Below are 20,093 nucleotides of genomic sequence, written 5' to 3'. Positions count from 1 at the left end.
AAATAACTGTGCACCTAATGTGACAGAGTAATGCTGATCATCCGTAGCTTCCACAGGTTATACTTGAATTTGGCCATTGGAAGTGGTAGACAAATACATCTGGAAGATGGCTGGTTGGGGAAGACACCATCTCTGTACTTCTTTTCTCCCATCCCCAAATCCACAGATGTGGATGAGATCAGTCTTGTTTTTATTCTTAATCTTCTTATTTTCCATTTGCATGTTTATGTCCTCATTTGTACTTTGAATGAGGAAGTGAGAACTGTTTGTTAGGAACCAGGATTTACAAACAAGGAACAATGAATGTGGTCTTGTAACAGAAGGCAAAATAGAAAAAAAATGCAGGAGTTTAAAAATGAAAAGTGTGGTATAAGCAGCTGTTGCTATTGAAAGTGTTCTGGACAACACACTTGAGCCATTCTTTTGAGCTCATAATCAAAACACATGGTTTTAGGCTATGAATGCATTGGAAATTCTGTTCAGGTTAAACTAGAGTTGGTGTTAAAATATGTTTAGAATGCTCCTTTTTCATAGGGAAACTCTAACAGGGCATGCAGGGTGACCTTCAAATGGATTGGGATCATAGCTTCAAGCAAAGGGAATCTAACCTTTACTTGTGCCTTCTGAAGCCACCTCAACCCAAAACCATGCAGAACCAGGGAGCAGAAGCTGGAACTGAACTGTCTTTGTTCCTGCAATACAGTTGAGTGACTGGGTGGTGGGAGAGAATATTTGGTGTCTAGTCATCACTCTTGGAGGGTGTTGTACAAGGGATTAGCCCAAGGGATTACCCACTCCTGCTGGGCATGCCTCTCATAATCTCAGATCGGAGTGCAGCTGCCAATATCAACTGCCAGATCAAGAATCTGCATTATCAGCACAGCTTCTCTATAGCATTTGTTGTTGTCGTCGTTATGTAATTTCCAATTTGTGGTAACCCTATGATCATATCGCAGGGATTTTTTTTGCAATATTGGTTTAGATAGGATTTGCCATTTCTTTCTGCTGAGGCTGAGAGAGTGTGACTTGCTGAAGATCATTCACTACATTTAGTAGGGAGCATAACTGTCTGATAAGCAAATTGGGTTTCCATGGCTGAGCAGAATTGGAGCACTGAACTCAAGAGCCTTTGTCCAATGCTCTGTAAGAAGAGGGAAAGCCAAATCCAAATCTGACCTCAGCCTTGGAGGGGGCTGAGCTGTTTCTATAAGGTGCATTTACATGTAGAATTAATCAGATTGACACCCCTTTGACTGCAGTGCCTCAGTACTATGGAATCCTGGGAACTATTGTTTTATAACACCTTTTGCCTTCTCTATTAAAGAGTGCTGGTGCCTCACCAAACTACAACTTCCAGGATTCTGTAGCAATTCAAGTGGTGTCAAATTGCGTTTCATCTCCAGTATTGAGGCACCCAGGGTCCTTCCCTTTCTCCTGTCCTGTTTTCAGTGCTTTTTCATGTTTGGATATTGGATTAAGGCTCTTGCACAAGGTCTGATAGATGACTGGCATATATATTCGGCGTTGCACTGTGTTAAATCTTTTATATATTGTATTTTACTATGTTATTTAACTATTTTAATTGTTGTATTATTTTATTGTATTATGATATACTGGTAGTGATCCTGCCAGTTGTGTAAGCTACCCTGAGTCCCCTTGGGGAGAAGGGCGGGGTAGAAATATCGGAAATAAATAAATAAATATCCAAATTAGAATACTGGTGGATTTGAGGTGGAATTGCCTTGACATTTGTTAGCTGTAGGTACTGGGATTTATAGTTCACCTGCAATCAAAGAACACTCTGAACCCCACTGATGATGGACTCAGAGCCTCATCACACTTGAGCATTTATCCACATTAAATCCAGTTTCTGCCTCATACAGAATTCTGGGGTTTGTAGTTTGGTGAAGCCCAGGACCTGTCTGGCTGAGCTGTTTAAAGGCCTCTCCCTAAAGTGGATTTAAAGTGGATCCAAACTCTAGTGTGGTGAGGCTCCTGGACCTAACTTGGCAGACAGAACCTTCATGACCAACTGAACCTACTGGAGGGATTTGACTGGACTGACCCACCAAGGTGGGAGCTGTCATTCATCCTGCAGCTGGAGAGCATACTGAGCCCCACCGATGATGCATGTAGAGCACCGTTGCCCAACATGACAAACTTTAAGTATTGATAGAGTTTCAGGTGGTTAATCTGGCTTGATGTGAATTGTAAAATGAAAATGACTTCTTCTAATAACCGAAGCGAGTATATACATAAACGCAGGTAGAGGAAACGAGAGTGGGAGGAGGGCAGAGGGAGGAAAGCACCGGTCTGGCTGCGTCGCAGGGCGAAACTGCAGTAGTAGCAGCAGCAGCAGGAGCCAAGCCGGGGAGGAGAAGCCGCTGCCAGAGCCGCTCCTCTTCGGAAGAACCGGGCGGCTGACCTCCCCTCCCGCTCGCCCTTTTCCTTTCTTGCGGGGCCCGTTCTTGCTATCGGGAGGACGGCGATCTTGGCCGCCTTCAGCAGAGACAGCCACGACGGACACGGGGAGGAGGTGAGGCCGAGGGGCACGACGGTGCCGGGAGCGAGGTGTTAGGACCCCCGCCTTTGCCTTGCGCCGCCTCCTTCTTGAGGGTGGATAGGCGGGGAGAGCGGCACTCTGGGCCCCCAAACCTCGTGGGGTGGAGTGGCCCTCCCGGAGGCCGAGAGCCAACTTTCACACTGGAAAAAAAATGTAGCCTGACACTACTTTAACTGCCATGGCTCAATGATATGGACTCTTGGGAGGTGTCGTTTTACAAAGTCTAGCCTTCTCTGCCAAAGCATGCAGGGGCATCACCAAACCACAACTCCCAGGATTCTGTAGTAGTCAAACTGCATGCATTCTGCAGTGTAGACGCACCCTATGGGATGCTAAAAACTGATTTTTTAATAATAATAATAATAATAATAATAATAATAATAATAATAATAATAACTTTATTCTTATACCCCGCCCCATCTCCCCGAAGGGACTCGGGGCGGGATACATGGGCTATGCCTGGACACAACAGCACAAAATCAAAACAAAAACAATAAACAAATCAGCCAACAATAAAACATCAACATGGATAAAAACAGTCATAAAAGGTCAATATACAAAATAATGTTAAAATCATTAAAAAAGTAATTTTTATCTTAAGGGAAGAGCTGGAAGGGAGCTTTGCAGCCACCCTTGAAAACACAGAAGGAAAACAGAAATAACTTGGGCTTTGAGATCCTCCCACCCATTATTATCAGCACATCAGAAGCGGTTTCTTTTGGTTAGAATAGATGAAGTATCTGAGTGTGCATGGCTGGGAGTGATTAGGGGGAGAGTGTAAATCTTGGGTGCATCTACACCAGGCATGGGCAAACTTTGGTCCTCCAGTGTATTGGACTTCAACTCCCACCATTCCTAACAGCCTTAGGCTCCTTCCTTTTCCTCCTCAGCTGCTTAAGCAGCTGAGGGGGGAAAGGAAGGGGCCTGAGGCTGTTAGGAATGATAGGAGTCAAAGTCCAAAACACCCGGAGGGCCCAAGTTTGGCCATGCCTGATCTACACTAATGCAGTTTGGCATCATTTTAGTTGCCATGTTTCAGTGCTATGAGATTGTGGAACATGTAGTTTGGTGAAGCACCAGCACTCTTTTACAGTGAAGGCTAAATACCTTGTAAAAGTACAACTCCCAGGAATCCATAGCATTGAGCCATGGCAGTTGAAGTGGTATCAGACCCATGAAGGTGTATCCCTTATCAACATCGAAATGATAAAAAGATGTAAGAGCTACTTTTGGAGAGCAGCCATATGTGTTTATATTTCTGTATTATATTTGTCACATTATGCTCTGCCTGGCCTCAAGGAGGCTGCCTTTGGGGAACCCCCATCCATTCTTATCTTCACAACAACCTTGTGAGGTAGGTTAAGCTCAGGAAGAGTGGTTGGCAGGCTTTTCTCCCCAGCTGTTGTCCTCCAATTGCCAGAATACTACACTGGTCAGCCTGGTGGAGGGATTCTCAGAGTTGTGTTCAACAATTTTTCCGAGTACTGAGAAATTGTTCTGTTCCAGCCACAATGTCACTCATTCCTGTGGCCTCTTGCTTTAGGAAACAAGCAGTGAGAATGGTTAGGATGAGGCTTTGCTTATGGCTTGACTAGCTTTCTTGGTCATAAGGAAACACTTGACAGCTGGAACAGTAAATATGATTCCTCTTTCTGTTCTCTCCCTCTCCTTGTGCGCACACACACACCGAGGGCATCAGAAAATGAGGTTCGGCACATCAAATATCCAAGAAGAGAAAGGGATACACACTAGTACAGGCAATCCAGCAGATATTCTGTTAATACAAGCATCAAAAGCTTTATGCCAGGGGTCCCCAAACTTTTTAAACAGGGGGCCAGTTCACGGTCCCTCAGGCCATTGGAGGGCCGTACTATCGTTTTTTTAAAAAAAATCTATGAACAAATTCCTGTGCAGTGTACACTGCACATATCTTATTTTGAAGTAAAAAAACAAAACGGGAATAAATACAGCCTCAATGTTAATCATAATCATAATAAAAACAATAAAGAGGGTTGGAAGAGACCCCTTGGGCCATTTAGTCCAACCTCCTACTGCCTTTGTGCACCAAAAGCACTAGCAAAACACCCCTTAATAATTAATTATTAATTAAATAATAATCAAAATACCATCATAAACAAGCAAAGCTTTGGAAGGCATGCACCAGGCGAGGGAGGAGATGGGAAAGGTGCACGCCTTTCCCTCCTACCCCGCACCGCACACACCTTCCTCAGTGGAGGAGGAGGAGGGAGCTGCCGCCGCAGGGGCCGGATAAATGGCTTTGATGGGCTGCATGTGGCCTCCAGGCCTTTGTTTGGGGATCCCTGTTTATGCTTGTGAATTAAGGTAGAACACTTGGACAACTCACACTCTCTCAGCCTTAAATAAAGACAAAGGCAAACCCCCTCTAAACAAATCTTGCCAAGAAATCCTATGAGAGAAAACACCTGAGGTTGCCATGAGCTACAAAATACACAACAACATGGCTCCAACAACAGAGGTGGAGGAATCTTTGGATGCCCTAGAATGTTAGAATATAGCTCCCACAGTCCCATTGGCCATGTTGGAAGTTGTATATTCAAAACATCTGAGAGCCAAAACATCTGAGAGCTTGTCTTCTGGAGTAAAAGTAGAGCAGACCAAGTACAACTTTACATGCTTTGTTTAGTTTTTATCTAGCCTGTTTCCTGAACGGGACCCATAAGTTACATGAACTAAACACCAGTTGTAAAAAAGCAAAGACACAATTAAATAAGGTATCATATTTAAGCTCCAGCACTTTAAAACAAGGGATCCTAAAATGTAAAACTCGGGCACATTCATATTGGGAGAGACAGTCTTTCAGAAAGTCTGCATAGGGCTTTTATAAGTTATGAGCAGCTCAGAACCAAAGTCTCTCCTATGAGATTAGCACCTATTCTTATTTTTTGTTTGCTTCTTTTAGCTGAACTCCAGAGATGATCACCATTTTATAGACACACCCAGGATACCCACTGGGTCTACCTAAAAGTTGCATTTCCTTTCCTTCCGTCCAATCTGTCATTCATACCTCTCAGTCATGCTATCTTGTTTATGCCCTGCTATTTAGCTATCAGTTTCTCCTCTTTCGTTTCCTATTTACCTAGGCTTCCCAATAGTAACAGAGATGGAGAATCTGAAGGTATAATCTAGATATATGGAGATGAAGTGAAGCTTTGGTCAAGAGGGTTAAGTTGTGTAATGGGATCACTGATGAGAGTGGCTAAGGTCACTTAAGAGGTCACTAAGTTCTGATCACTGGGAATGCCTGTGTTTGTTTACTGATTTGTGATAACTCTGCCAAGCTTTGCCAGTTTCCCTCTTTTCTCTGTTTTCAAATACCAGCACAGGCCGTGTAAGCCTGTGTGGTACTGGTTACCTTGCAGTAGCTGCTTTGGTGAGGGATTTGGATAGTATTGAGCTGAGTCACAGAGCAGGGATTAGAAAGGATCTGGGGTTAAGAAGGATGAAATCAGTACTTACACTGGCACTATAGAGCAGGGATGACACCCAGAATGAAAGCCTCTCCTTTGAACACCCAGGTCACATGCATGTTGTTATTCTATTCTACTTAACAAGGTTTTAGTGGATTTATACTGTGGCAGCTGCTGAAAAACAATTCCAGTTATTTCAGCCTCCCCTAAGGGTTTCGGATCTCATCTGGTCTTGGAAGTTAAGCAGGGTCAGAACTGATTAGTATTTGGATGGGAGACTGCTGACAAATACCAGGTGCCTTAGATTGTATTTCAAAGGAAGGCATTGGCAAACCTCCTCTTTGTGGTCCTTTGCCTAAGAAACCCTATGAAATTCATGTGGTCACCATAGGTTGACAGGTGACTTGAAGGTACACAGACACAGCCTTTTCATTGACAATCCTGTCCATTATTAAATCATTTTAATTGTTTTAAGTGCCTGTAATCATGGCTTCCAGGGCCTATGACTTGATGTTAGAAGCCCCATGGATGACCTAGGACTAGTCAGACTCTCTCAGCCTCAGATTTCTTACTCATCATAAGCTTCATCATAAGGCCACCATAAATCAGAAATGACTTGAAGGTACACAACAAGAATCACTTGCTATTTTGGATAAATTATGCAAAGCATGGAAGTATGCATTTGCTTATAAAATGTTTTCCATAAGTCCTTCCTGTTCAGTTGTTTTTAAAGTCCAGTATTGGATAAGAGCAGAAGTGATAGAGACAAAAAAGCACACTAGGTCATTGAGAATTCAAAGCTGCTCCCAGTTATTTTCACAGGAGTGGCTGTGAAAGCCAGAGAAACACAAGAAAGCATGTGTTCTTACATGGCAAGAACATACCTATATATCCAAAAAGCAAGCCCTGATTTTGCTAATACAATGTTTTACTACACCATTATATAGATAACAGAACTTGAACATGCAAAATTTTGGTATCCACAAGGAAATCCTAGAAGCAAACCTAAGCAGATGCAAGGGCTCTTTGGCAAGGGACATTATCAAAGACCTTTAGAACTCCAAGCAAATATTTTGTTTTGGATCACACCTGTCCACATGTTTATTGACATTTTCAAAATATTCCAGTAACTTGCCACTGCAGAAGCTATTTTTATCAGTGGGATCTGTCTTTCTGTCTACTTAACAATTTTATCTTTATTATTGCTTTCCATCAGTTTACCCAAAATGGACATTAAGCAAAGCAGCCTGAAATTTTTCTGATTCTCCCAGATCCCTTGCTTACAAATGATGTTGTAGAGGCAGTTCTTGGGAACATGGTACCTATTTTGGTCAAAGGATCAGCAGTTTCACATTTTAATTCTTTATGATAGTCAGATTATTTGATTTCATCAGGAAAACATATCACTATTAGAAACATAATGAGAACCAGATGGATTCCAATTTGGACTCAGCATAGTTTCAAATCCCCAATGAACCATGGACATTCCCAGTCATTTTCTCTCTGCTTAACATGATTTTTTCTTGTACTAGTCATTCAGTATCAGTTTGTGGAGGAAGAGAGCTGAGGAGACTACCTTCAGATTTGAGAAGCATAGTTTCAGATCCCCAATAAGCCATGGGATCTCACAGTTGTTGTCTTTCAACATGACAGGATTCTCTACAGTCATTCTGGAGGAAGAGAGCTATATGTATACACTACCTTCAACTCAATGAAAGATAGTATCCAAATCTGACCACTGACAAGCTAACCATAAAGACAGGCCTGTTGTTGGATAATTGGACTCAACTGTACAACAAATCCCTACTACTATCTTCTAGTGGAAGTCTGATCAAACTTTACGCTGAATATCAGACTTTATGTTGAATCCTCCTTCTTCCTGTTCCTTATCATCAATCACTGATCCCTTTAATTTATCCTGGCTTCCTGGACTTCATTTTGGTCACATTAATGTTCTAATAGGACATTTTGGTAGCCTCCACTGTTAGGTTACCAAGCAACAGACTTGCTTCCTACTCTACTGTATGAAGATCTCCTCAGCAGCATTAGACCTTTTCATGCATTTGATACTTTCTGGGGTGAGTTCTAGGGTGAATTTACAAAATCAAATGGCTGGGTGTTTGCTGAGAAATCAGGTGTGCCTTGCCTTTGGATGCCACTTGGACTGTGACATCTCTTTATGTTTATTTTCCATTTTATGTATAGCCAGACAGCTTCATTAGCCCCTGCAGAATGTCTTCGCAGCTTCTGAAGGCACATGTGATTACTTTATGACAAAAAGTACCTTTATTTTAAACCTTGAACACTGCAGGGACAGCACCCCCTTTGTTTTAATCCAATACACCCTCCCACAGAGCTCAAAATTAGCTGTCTTTGTGGGAATGCCAGTTGCACAACTGCCAACTCCCTCCTCCATTGAAGGCTGCTTTTAAAACACATCATTGCCCCCAAGCATCTTCATCTTTAAATTGTAGGATTCCCCACCTCCAGTTCTTTTGTCTTGCTTCATTTTAGTTGGCTATTGCCAAGTTGATCACAGTGGGCCTTGTGATATTCTAACTCAGGCTGTGTACAGGAAAGGGGAAGAAGGTTAGTATTCTGGCAAATCAGTTTGTGAAAATATTCATATAAATTCTAGAAAATGTGTACACTAAAGCTGGGAACTGAAAGGAATGCAGAAAGCCCTGCAAATTGATAGAAGAACTGCTTCTGTGATCATCTGTTTTTGGCTTGATGTGCTAATAACACTGGACTAGCCAAAATATGTGGAAGGATGGTCCGTTTTCACTTGAATTTACTTTGCCAGAGTGTCAATATATCTGCCTTCTGAATTTTGTCAAGTTGCTCTCATAAAGGGAGTTTTTTCAACAGTCTTGCATAATAGACTCCCTTTCTAAATGTAAGGAGGGCTCCATTGTTTTCTTTTATACCTGGCTATAAGTCTGTCTTCTTCCTTTTGGCTTTTACTGCAATTTGATTTGATCCCTCTTCCGATTTCATGTATGTTTTGTTTCGATGACCTTTCAGTCTATCAATATACTATTTTTGAGCTGTATTTTTGTGCTGGACTTTAATACTGTTAGACTGTTTATAATCCTTGACAATTTTTAAAAAAAGAGGATGATTTATTTTAAAAAGAGGATGATTTATTTGCATCAGATGAGGGATCTTGTGGCCCATTCCATTCAGACTCGTTGTCCGCTCTCATTGCTCACAAGAGAAATATAACAATCTTTTCAGAAAGGATGATCTCATCTTTCTGTTGGAGTCATGGTGGCCTTGTGAACTTCTAAGGAGAAACAACTTTGTTGGAGTCCACCACTGAATAATTCCTTCCTAATGTTCCCACCAGCTGTATTTCTGATTATGGTGGAACATAGTGAAAGGCCTTCAGTGGTGGGTTTAACAAGCATGCAGACTCCAGGAGGGATGGAGGAACCCTTCAGATACTTTGAACCCAAACCAGAATCTAGGTCTTAAAAGTAAATACCGTAAACGTGGCTTGGGAAATAATTTGTAACAGGTACACCTGGCTAAAGCTAAATTGGGGTTGAAGTTATCCCACACCAACTGATGGGGTAACTATATGATTTTTGCATACATGCATGATCATTCTTAGTCTAGAAACTACTTTTGTAAGCTGAGCATGACTCAAAAGTCCAGCTGGTGGATGAAGTAATTGTTTTTTTCTTTTCTTTTCATTTTGCAAATATCTCTCTTCAAGTTCTTTGCGTTCTAGGGATTTTCTTTCCTATGTTGCATGAGGAGTGAACAAAGTAGTCTGGGACATTTTCTGTTTGTCATATGCAGCTGAAGGATTTGCCTGTGCTAACGTTTCTGTTTAGCATCTCATGAGGATTTGTATGACTCAGGATATTCTAAGCTCTAGCGTTAGTGTGCATATGGAGATAGGCAACAATAGACTGTATTGCAGAAACAGATGAGAATTTTATAGCTCAGAGATACAATGTTACAATCTAACAGGAACAATGCTTCTTAAAGCAACAAGTATAAATCTATTGTAAAATACAACTAAATATATTTAAAAGTTTGTATTGATATGTGTGATATCTATATATGCAAACCTCTCTGTGTGTGTGTACTTCACACACATGAGAGTCAAATAGATCTAAAATGATGAAATCCAAACACCTGAAATGTGTTATGCCTACTACAGTGATCCTAGGAATATGTAATTCAAGCTTATATAAGGTTTTAAAATGAACTAATAAATTGAAATCTGTCTAAAGCTTGCAGTGCCACCTTTAGTCTTTTGGTGGCAGATTTATCTAACAATTGAAGAGGGAGCTGCAGTTAAGACTAACAGTGGAGCCTTATTATCCAAATCCATGGGTGCTCAAGTCCCATTTTATATAATGATGTAGTAAAATGGTGTCACTTATACAAAATAGCAAAATCAGGGTTTCCTTTTTTTTGTTTTTGTTTTTTGCGGAGGAGGGAGGATATTTCAGGCCATGTATAATTAAATCCGGGGATACAGAATCTGTGGATACAAAAAGCCAACTGTATTGACTTTTTATAGAGTATTTCTAGGCAACTCCATGTGAGATGTTACAACTGCTTCCCTTTGGACTAGAAAAGATACTTGATGGGGGGTTTGGAGAAGTGCAGCTAGCTGGTGCCAGCCTATTTAGTTTTTTCCTTCCTGAAGGCCACAGTATCGATAAAACTCTTTTCCAGCACCACATTTCAGATGAGTTGATTTTCTTCCCATCAACTTCCTTCCTTGTCCAGTTGAAAATATCATGGCATGGAAAAATCCATATCCTTACACTTTAGGATGTTATCTTGTTCCTTCCAAGTCCTAGTATTCTTCTGATTCCTTGACTGCAGTCTCCATTCTAATTAATGACTGGGCAAAGGTATAGAAAAGCATACACTAGTTTATCATCTTCATTCATCTACTTGAAAGTCATCTGTGACCATGAATTTTGTTTACTTAATGTTCGGCTCGAAACCTGCTTTTGTACTTTATTTCTTGATCTTTCTTCAGTTAATAATTCTCAAGTTTTTCTACTAGTAGTATGGTGTCATCTGCATGTTTTACATTGCTGATATTCCTTCATTCAGTTTTCACATCTTCTTCTTCTGAGTCTAATCCTAATTATGTATGATATATTATCAGTCCACAAGTTAAACAGAGTGATAAAATGTAGCCTTGCCTGACCCCTTTGTAATTGGAAACCATTCTATTTCTCCGTGTTTTGTCCTGATAGTCCTGACTACAGGTTATACTTCAGGACAATAAAATGTTGTGGCACACCCATTTCTTTAAGACCTGTCATTTTTTTCCCCATGACCTAGCTACACAAGCAAAGGCATTGCTATAATGTATAAAGCATAGGCTGATTTTCTTCTGAAATTCTTCTGACTTTATAAATGTTCATATATTGTGGGTCATAGACGGGAAGTTTCCATATATGTGTAAGTCAGGGATGGGAAACCTCCTTTACTTTGTTACTGCCCCCTCCAAGCAGTATCCGAGAGTGCCAAAGGGAGGCAAAACTGAAAATTAGTTTGTAGCAACTCTTGCTGAGCTCCTGCCATGCTGTTCATTGATGTTTGGACACTAGTAATGCCTTGAAGGTGAAGCAACTGTGTGGGGGCTGCAGATGGTTTACTTGCTTGTTCAATTAACTGCCTGAGCTATAGTTCAGTTGGAAGAATATTCTTCTCCAGAGAGATTTTTTTGCTGTTGATTATATCCATATATATATGGAACAGCAACTCCTTGGTTATTCATTATTTGTGGAGTGAGCAGGCTAGAAAGGCAGGAGAAGGGGGGTGACAAGGGAATAAGAAGTTTGCTTCACACCCATATTGAGCAAATCCAGTCTCATCCAGGTTCTCATCCAGTGGCACAAGGGAAATTGCATCAGCTCTCATGGTGTTACTCCAGGCTGTTTGTACTTTGTCCAAGGTTTGGATCAGAGATAGATTTGATCCCCTGCCAAATGTTGGGCTTTTGGCCTGAATGTGAAGCTAATATTAATGTGCTGGGGACTGAAAGGGAAAACAGAGCCTTGACACATCATTTCTCTTCCGTGTGTGTGTGGTTTTTGTAAATGCTATTTACTTGCTCTTAACCTCAGGGATTTTTTTAACTGATTCTTTTATTTGCTGGGCTAAAATTCTGGGAAAGCTTGCAGGCTTGCCTGGGTCACTCCTGAGGCTGCTTTTGTAGGCTGGAGTGCTTTTTCCGCTTTACACTTAAAAGATGCCTTGCTGGACAAGGGTTAACAATAGAGATCCTGCCATTTTCACTCCCTTGTGCCAAAGAAACTTGGACCAAATGAATTTTTTAAATGCAAGGTTTGTGAGCCAATGCTGCAAATAGAGTGTTAAATTTGGAACAAGATGAAAATCAAGTTAAAAGCTTTGCTTAGCCATAAAGTTCACTGGGTGGTCTGCATCAAACAACTCACATCCTAAAAGGCTTCACAGGTATGTTGCTGTAGAAGAGTATAGTGCCAGTTGTGCTCAGTTTGGTTAAAAATATAGTGTTAGAACCTAGGCTGTTTTTTTTTTCAGAATTTGGAAAGGGTATTTTTCTAGACCACAAGTCTCCAAATCCTCCGAGGCATGCTGGCTAGGGAATTCTGGGAGTTTGTATTCCAAAAAGCTGTTTTTCCTAGTTCTGATCCAGAGCAAGGATCAGCTCCTTCCTGTTTTTGAACTTCCCATCACACATCTTTTCCCTACTGGTTTTCCTTTGAGTTTTTCTCTGTGAAGAGGATATGATCTTAATTAGGACAGAGAGGGCTCCTTGGCACACTTTGTGTTGAGCTAATTCAGGCTCATCTCACACTTTCTCTTCTTGATCACAAGATAAATATAACAAAGGTTTGCAACTTCAATCAGGAGATGCACAGGAAGATTTGTTGGTTGACTGTTAAATTAAGAATTCTGAGACACTTGCCAGCTCAAACAAAATCTTAGCATGATGATGGTGAGTGCTTAATACTTCTGGTTACAAATTAAATTGGTGTACATAAATGTTATAATTACTTCTCATTGCTGGGATTGCAGTAATCTCCATTAACACCCAGGCATCCTGCTAGATCAGCGACATCATGTTTGGTGTTGGATTGCCATTCCTTCAGTTATTGGCAGCATGACTAATATTGAAGACTGATATGAATAGTAGTCTACTTTCATCAGTCGGCATCTCTGTCCTAAATCCTTTCATTTCTGATTACTCTCTTCAGTTCTAGATTACATTCTAGCTGTTCTGGATTATCTCTTTAGACCCCACCCACATTTTCCTTGGCATTTCCCTGTATCCTGCAATTCTTCCTCTTGGGCTTATCTTCCTCTCTTTGCTCCTATAGCCTGAAATGCTCCATTGGGTTTGCTGGTTCACGGCTGGCTGTACATCAGCAGGGCTTTCGGCTCCATTCACAGAATTAACGGTTGCTGTGGTGACGGCGGCTGAATCCCACTCTGGTTTTTTGCAGCCCCCTTGGGAAAGGGATTAGAAAGGAGCACAAGCTCCTTGGCATTTGTCCATCTGGCAGGGCCTGAAGCCAGACTAACTCCTAATTGGCAGAGCATCTAAATGGGCCAGAGCCATGCAGCGCAGTTGTCAGTTGTCGAGAACGAATGAGAGAGAGAAAGAACAAGGTTCTTGCTGAGTTAGCAGGTCTGAACCCATCCTGAACATGGCCACAATCAAATAGCATAGAAGCCAGTAGGGTTGCAGGGTGAGTGACACAAATAAAAATACACAGAAAAAGACATTGAGGGGAAGGTGCAGTTAGTGCTGACTTAACAGCTCTAAGGCTGTACTAAGCATAACTGTAGTATAATATCAAGAAACCACTTCCTTCTGATATTTACTTAAAGGTTTTTGGTTTTGTACATTGTTGCCCAAGAACTTAGGGTAGCAATAACATCACAGATACAAGAGACCGTGGGAGGCAGTTTTCAGATTCATATTGTATCAGGATGACAAACAGAACATCAGCTAGCTAGTACTGATGACAATTTCATGACTTCTGAGTTTTAGTAATAATAAAAACAAAGAAAAGTTTACTTGGGGAGAGGTTGCTTTTGCATAAGGAAAAGGGTTCTTAAGAAGGTGTGTTACCAACTGTCCAATTGGACCCCAAATGGAGTTAGGATCTCCATTTTTCCAAGTCATCTGGATCCAAACAAATGAATCTAGATTGCTAATTCAATTCAAACATTAATCCTGTCACATAATCAAAGCATTGGGAAACCAAACTGGATATAACTTGTTTGGTTTTTTTGCATCTCTTTACGAATTTGGAAATATGATAGACCGCACAGAGGGGATTAACCTAACCAAATTTCAGACTAGTATCTTCAGGGGGTACATTAAAAAGCTGAGATCTTTCATTCATGGGTTCACTATAAGTTAAAGTGGACTTGATGGCAATTAACAACAACAACAACAACAACAAGCCGGTAAACTTGCTGCTTTTCAAAACAGTATTTTAAAATGATTGACAGTCAGGGAAAAACCCTACAAATTGCTGTGATGAGGAACCTCCCACTACTGTTGCACTATTAGGGTTGAAGCACAGCATGAGGAGGTACAAGATACCTTTTGTGCAGTCCTACCAAATTATTTTGAAAAATAAGTCCCACTGAGAAAGCAAATTGGACACCTAACAACACCTAGGGGCAATTGGGGTGAGGAAAATAAGTTTCACCACTTAAAGCACACAGAAACCCATGATTACTATGGAGATTAACAAATTAACAAGAAAAGTAAATAGGGGATTAAGATAAGCGATTCAACAAAACAAAAGGTTGTGAAATTAATAGAGCCTGAGAAGACCATCAACTACCACCCAAGCCCTCACCCCAGCTCTTTCAACCATTTGAAGCTAGCAGATAAATCAGGGAAACAAAGAAATGCAGGAGATAATAATGTAACTTCAGCGACCTCACCCCCTATAAACATGGTGATGAAACTGTGCTAGTGAGATTCTTACCCTAGATTGCATGTTAGATCTTCCTGAGAGCAAAGACCCCAGCCCCTCTCCTCCCTTTCACAGCACACTATCTTGGTGTTTTCCTGTTTGATCATGTTGCAGACAAGTTGCTTGGCTTTATACCATTTATTTTGAGATCTGAATTTACAAATTGGTTGCAATTGTTTCAGAGGGCACTGCTCCCATCGAGAACTGGGTTAGTCAAATGTGGTTTTATCTGAAACTGGATGTATTTGCACTGAGGTTTGAGATTTAGATAAATGAATTGCAGGCCTCTTCTCATAACACCATTAGACATTCACAAATCATGAAATTGTGTAGTGCAACCTCTAGCTGTAGCATCAGCTATTTATCTGTCCTAAAGCTGGAGAAGCCTGAAAAAGGGCTGTAACCTAGAGGTAGAACAAATTCTTTGTGGATCAAAAGCCCTAGATTAAGTTGAAATCTTAAAGTCAAAGCTTGAAAAGGGTCCCCTGGGAACTGACTGCCAATTAGTGTAAATCAGAATTGTCCAACCTACTATCTTTCTAGTGTATTGGACTACAGCTCTAATCATTCCCACCCAACATCACCATGGATTGAATGTGCAGTCCAACATAACCAAGGGCACTAGGTTGGGAAGACTGGTGTAGAAGATACTGAAGTAGATAAACTAATGATCTAATTCTGCATTGAGTGGATTCTTCTCAAAATTAATTTAATTGTCCAGAAATATAGCAAGGATTTGCTCTATTGTCCAGAAATAGAGCAAGGAAAAAAACAACACTCAGAGAACTTTGCATCATAAACCAAGGAAACAATGCATAGGTTTTATTGGTACTGCTTCTGCCATCAGAAATTATACCTGCTTAGTGGGCATCTCTTTGTGACTCTAAAATATTTAAACGAGGAAGTTGTATCACAGTTGAACATAGGTGGGGAGAAGGTACAACTGCAGTAATTTCCAAAGCGTTTAATTTGCTAAATAAATTAATTCATTAATTAAAAGATTTCTTAAACTCAAGATTAATAAACACAAATGATAATGCAAAAGAAAAGAAACTTTAGGACATTATCTTCATCCTCCCACCCAAGAAAACTACAGAAATAACTATAAACAGGTTGTTTCTGCATATAAGTTTCATCAGAACTTGAATAAAATCTTTTTTTTCCTACTTTTTTTTCTACTGGTGATAATGGCAATCAGGGTGGTGTGATCCCAAAAAGCAAAATTTTAAATTCCACATGAGACATGACAATTTATTGGAAGAATACCATGGTTAGGACATGTTCAGATTCGGAATGATAAAGGAAGCCATATAGGATTCTGAGTACTGTAGTTTAAAACATACCGGTAGTTTTACCCAAGCCCTGAACTTCTGTTACATCAACCCAAGAAATAAGAGGTCAAATGCCTCTGGGGGGGACAAGGGTGGAATGTTTTGGTGGCATGACTACAATCTTCATTTCTGGGCTGAGTTGAGATGGAAGGAAGGAATGCTTCCTGATAACTCCATCTATATCTCACAATCTCAGCCTCAGAGTGGACAAGGATATAGCAATTGAGCTCTGCCTCTCTCTGTGGACTTGTTCTATTTCATTACCCACACACTGTGTACCAGCAATGTGGCCTGTGCAATTAGTGAAATGACATTTCCAGCAGGTTGAATGAAGCACAGGCTTGCTGTGCAAGAATCCCCCTTAGTGCTGTGTCACACTTTTCTAGGAGAGTGAAAGCTAGTTCATGGAGACTACCAGAGAGGTAACTTGACCTAGATAATTATCTTCATCCTTTGCTTTCACATGGTCCCCTTCCAATTAACTTTTTTTTTAAAGGAAGTGATTTTGGAGCATTAGTGAACATAAATTGATCACAGCTGTCCCACAAACCACATGGTGGAGGAGATGACAGGAAGATGGGGCTGTGCCAGCTCAAGCCCAAGAAACTGGAGCATGACTGTGGGAAACCAAATAGGTAGGAACAAAATTCACTGAATAGGTCAGTGGTTCTCAACCTGTGGGTCCCCAGGTGTTTTGGCCTACAACTCACAGAAATCCCAGCCAGTTTACTAGCTGTTAGGATATTTGGGAACTGAAGACCCACAGGTTGAGAACCACTGGAGTAGGTTTTAAGAGCAACTGAGCCTTCTCAGAAGAAGACTACCTGGGAAGCTGTAGCTGAATGGGGAAATGTGATCTGCAAAAACAGCAGCACATTCTGGTTCTTGGAGAACCAGCAAGGGCAGAATCATCTCAGATTGCTCTTGGAATGAACTGAATTGTCATTTAGGAGACAGGTTAGAAGGCACCTTCTAGATATGTGGGTGTCCAGCTCTAATAATCCCCATTTGGCCAGCATTTAGGGCAATGGGAGCTGCAGTCCAAAACAATGGGATCTGTGTGGAGATGGTACATTAGAAGACACTGCTATGGAAAAGAGCAATTTCTACCCTCCTTCTGAAGTTGAAAATGTATATGTCGGGGGTGTGTAGAATATGTATGTGCATACTGGGAATTGGAGGCACTGTGCCATTCTATCTCCAATGCTTTTTAATATCTACATGAAATCACTGTGAAAGCTCATCTGTAGTTATGGGACAGGGTGTTGTCGGTATGCCAATGATACCCAAATATATTTCTCTATGCCTTCAAAAACTGTCTCAGCTCTGAGTGAATGCTTGGAAGATGTAATGGTCTGGATGTGGCAAAACACATTGGAACTAAATCCAGATAAAACAGAGGTGCTTGCCATCAAGGATCCTAATTTGAGAATGGAGGTATGTCAACCAGTCCTGGATGTGGTTACACTCCACCGAAAGACTGTGTTGGCAGCTTGGGAGTACTCCATCCTATGTAGATGTGATGGTCAGGAGTGCTTCTTATCAGCTTTGCCCCTTTCTAAATTTGGAGAACTTAAAGATGGTAGTGCACACTCTGGTAACCTCAAGGTTGGACTTTTGCAATGCCCTTTACATTGGGCTACCTCTGTACCAAGTTTGGAAACTCCAATAAGTTCAAAACACAGCAGCCAGACTAGTTACAGAAACATGCGAGTGAACATATTACACCTATACTAAAGTCGCTGGGCAAAGTACAAAGTGTTGTTTTTGACTTTTTTATCAATGTTTTTATTGAGAGTTTACAAATATGCACAATAACAACAATGGACACAAACACAATTGGGTTTTGGAAGGGGGGTAAGGTTTGATGGGGGGAAGGGAAGGGGATTGGGGAACGGGGTGTGTAGTGGGCTGAAGGTTGTGAGGGGGAAAAACACATTGGGGGGGGGGGTTGCTTCCGATCTTTGTCCTTTTCCCTTACATATTACATTAACAGTTCTTGGATATTGCATTCTTAAGGTAGTCCTCAAACAATGACCAATTTGTGGTCTTCAACTTTCTTCCGTTGCTCTTCCTTGTCCAAAAAGTTAATTTGTCCATGTCCTTTGTTGTTTTTGACTTTTAAAGCCCTACATAGTTTGGGCCCAGATTTCTTACAGGATTGCTTTCTCCCGTACAATCCGCCCCAAACACTTAGGTCCTCTATGGTGCGGCTATTCCAACCAGCCAGAACATGACCAGGAACCATCATCCAGAGGACCTTTTCATTGGCTGTCACAAGACTGTGGAATGACCTGCCAGAAGAGCTCCAACACCTAGATCAGCTGTTGGAATTTAAAACACATTTGAAGACTTATCTCTTCTGGCAGGCCTACCCAACCAGTTTTAATCACTAATTTTAAACTTGCCTCTTGTGTTTAATATTTGTTCTGTGTATTTTAATATATATTTTATAGAAATAGGTTTTAATATGTGTATTTTATAGAATGTTTTAGAAGATTATGTATTTTAGTGATGTTGTAACCTGCCTTGAGCCACGGGGAGGGCAGGTAAGAAATAAAATTATTGTGTGTTGTCGAAGGCTTTCATGGCCAGGATCACAGGGTTTTTGTATGTTTTCCGGGCTGTATGGCCATGTTCTAGAAGTATTCTCTCCTGACGTTTCGCCCACATCTATGGTAGGCATCTTCAGAGGTTGTGAGGTATGGAGAAACTAAGCAAGGAAGGTTTATATATATCTGTGGGAAGTCCAGGGTGAGGGAAGAACTCTTGTCAGTTGGAGGTCAGCGTAAATGTTGCAGTTAATCACCCTAATTTGCATTGAATGGCTACATCTACTAGCTACTTTCTGCCTGGGGGCATTCTTTGTTAACTGCTCCTAGTTCCCATGTCTCAGAGTGTTGCTTCTTATTTACTGTTCTGATTTTTGAGTTTTTTAATACTGGCAGACAGATTTTGTTCATTTGTGATTATTGTGATTATTATTGTGATTATATTTAATATCTTGCCTTTCTCTCAACAGAGTATCCAAGGTGGTCCTCATTAGGTTACATTTTCGTTGTTGTTTACATATACATGGTGTACATATACATATACAATGTACATGGTGCTTTACAAGTAAGACAACAGAAAGCAATGGGTTTTGCCAAATGCATACAGTTTAGAATATATGTGTATGTACACACACACACACACACACACACACACAAGGAAAGAAAGAATATAATATGAAAACATAAAAGTGTAAAACAAATAATTCAGATATAGTTCAAAAATACACTATCATATATAAAAAACCTGACAAAGACATGTAATCAATATATGCAAGATTATAAAATAATTTAAAAATAAAAACCCAAAAGCTTTGTAAAACAGGAAAATTGTAGTTTAAAAATAACAAGGGAAATAACAGTCTGTAAATATATGAGCAAAAAAGCATGAGATCCTGAGTCCAGTGGAGTATCAAAGGGAGTGAAATGTGTTCCTTCTACACATGCATCAGTAGTCTGTTGTAGTGGTTTGAGCACGGGACTCTTCTCTGGAGATCAGGGTTTGATTGGTTGACCTTGGGCAAGACACACACTTTGAACCCTAGAAAAACCCGTGGTAGATAAATTTGAATGCATACAACAGCAACAACAAAACAGCAGCAGCAGAAACATATGATGTCTGGTGTGTGTGGAAGTGGGTTCATGGCCTGTACCTTCCCACGCTTCCAATTAGCCTAAGTATTCCAGGCACCTAGTTTCTTTTCCACAGGAATAGGTTAGAGTGTTTC

At 40.7% G+C, this 20,093-nt stretch overlaps 1 protein-coding gene across 7 annotated transcripts in view; it reads left to right on the top strand.

Moving 5' to 3' along the window:
• nav1 (neuron navigator 1) overlaps positions 1–20,093 on the top strand; it is a 365,889-nt gene that overhangs the window by 42,726 nt on the left and 303,070 nt on the right. The window contains exon 1 of one of the 7 annotated variants that reach the window (XM_062978710.1): positions 2,517–2,536. The exons of the other annotated variants lie outside the window; for them this stretch is intronic. The gene's annotated coding sequence lies outside the window, so the exon portion shown is untranslated. Of the gene's footprint in view, positions 1–2,516; positions 2,537–20,093 lie in introns of those variants that run through there. 7 annotated transcript variants of the gene reach the window in all.

The sequence above is a fragment of the Anolis carolinensis genome, chromosome 4 (genome assembly GCF_035594765.1).
Source record: "Anolis carolinensis isolate JA03-04 chromosome 4, rAnoCar3.1.pri, whole genome shotgun sequence".
Taxonomy (NCBI): Eukaryota; Metazoa; Chordata; class Lepidosauria; order Squamata; family Dactyloidae; genus Anolis; species Anolis carolinensis.
Note: the sequence above shows the minus strand (reverse complement) of the source record. Positions and strands in the feature narration are given on the sequence as shown.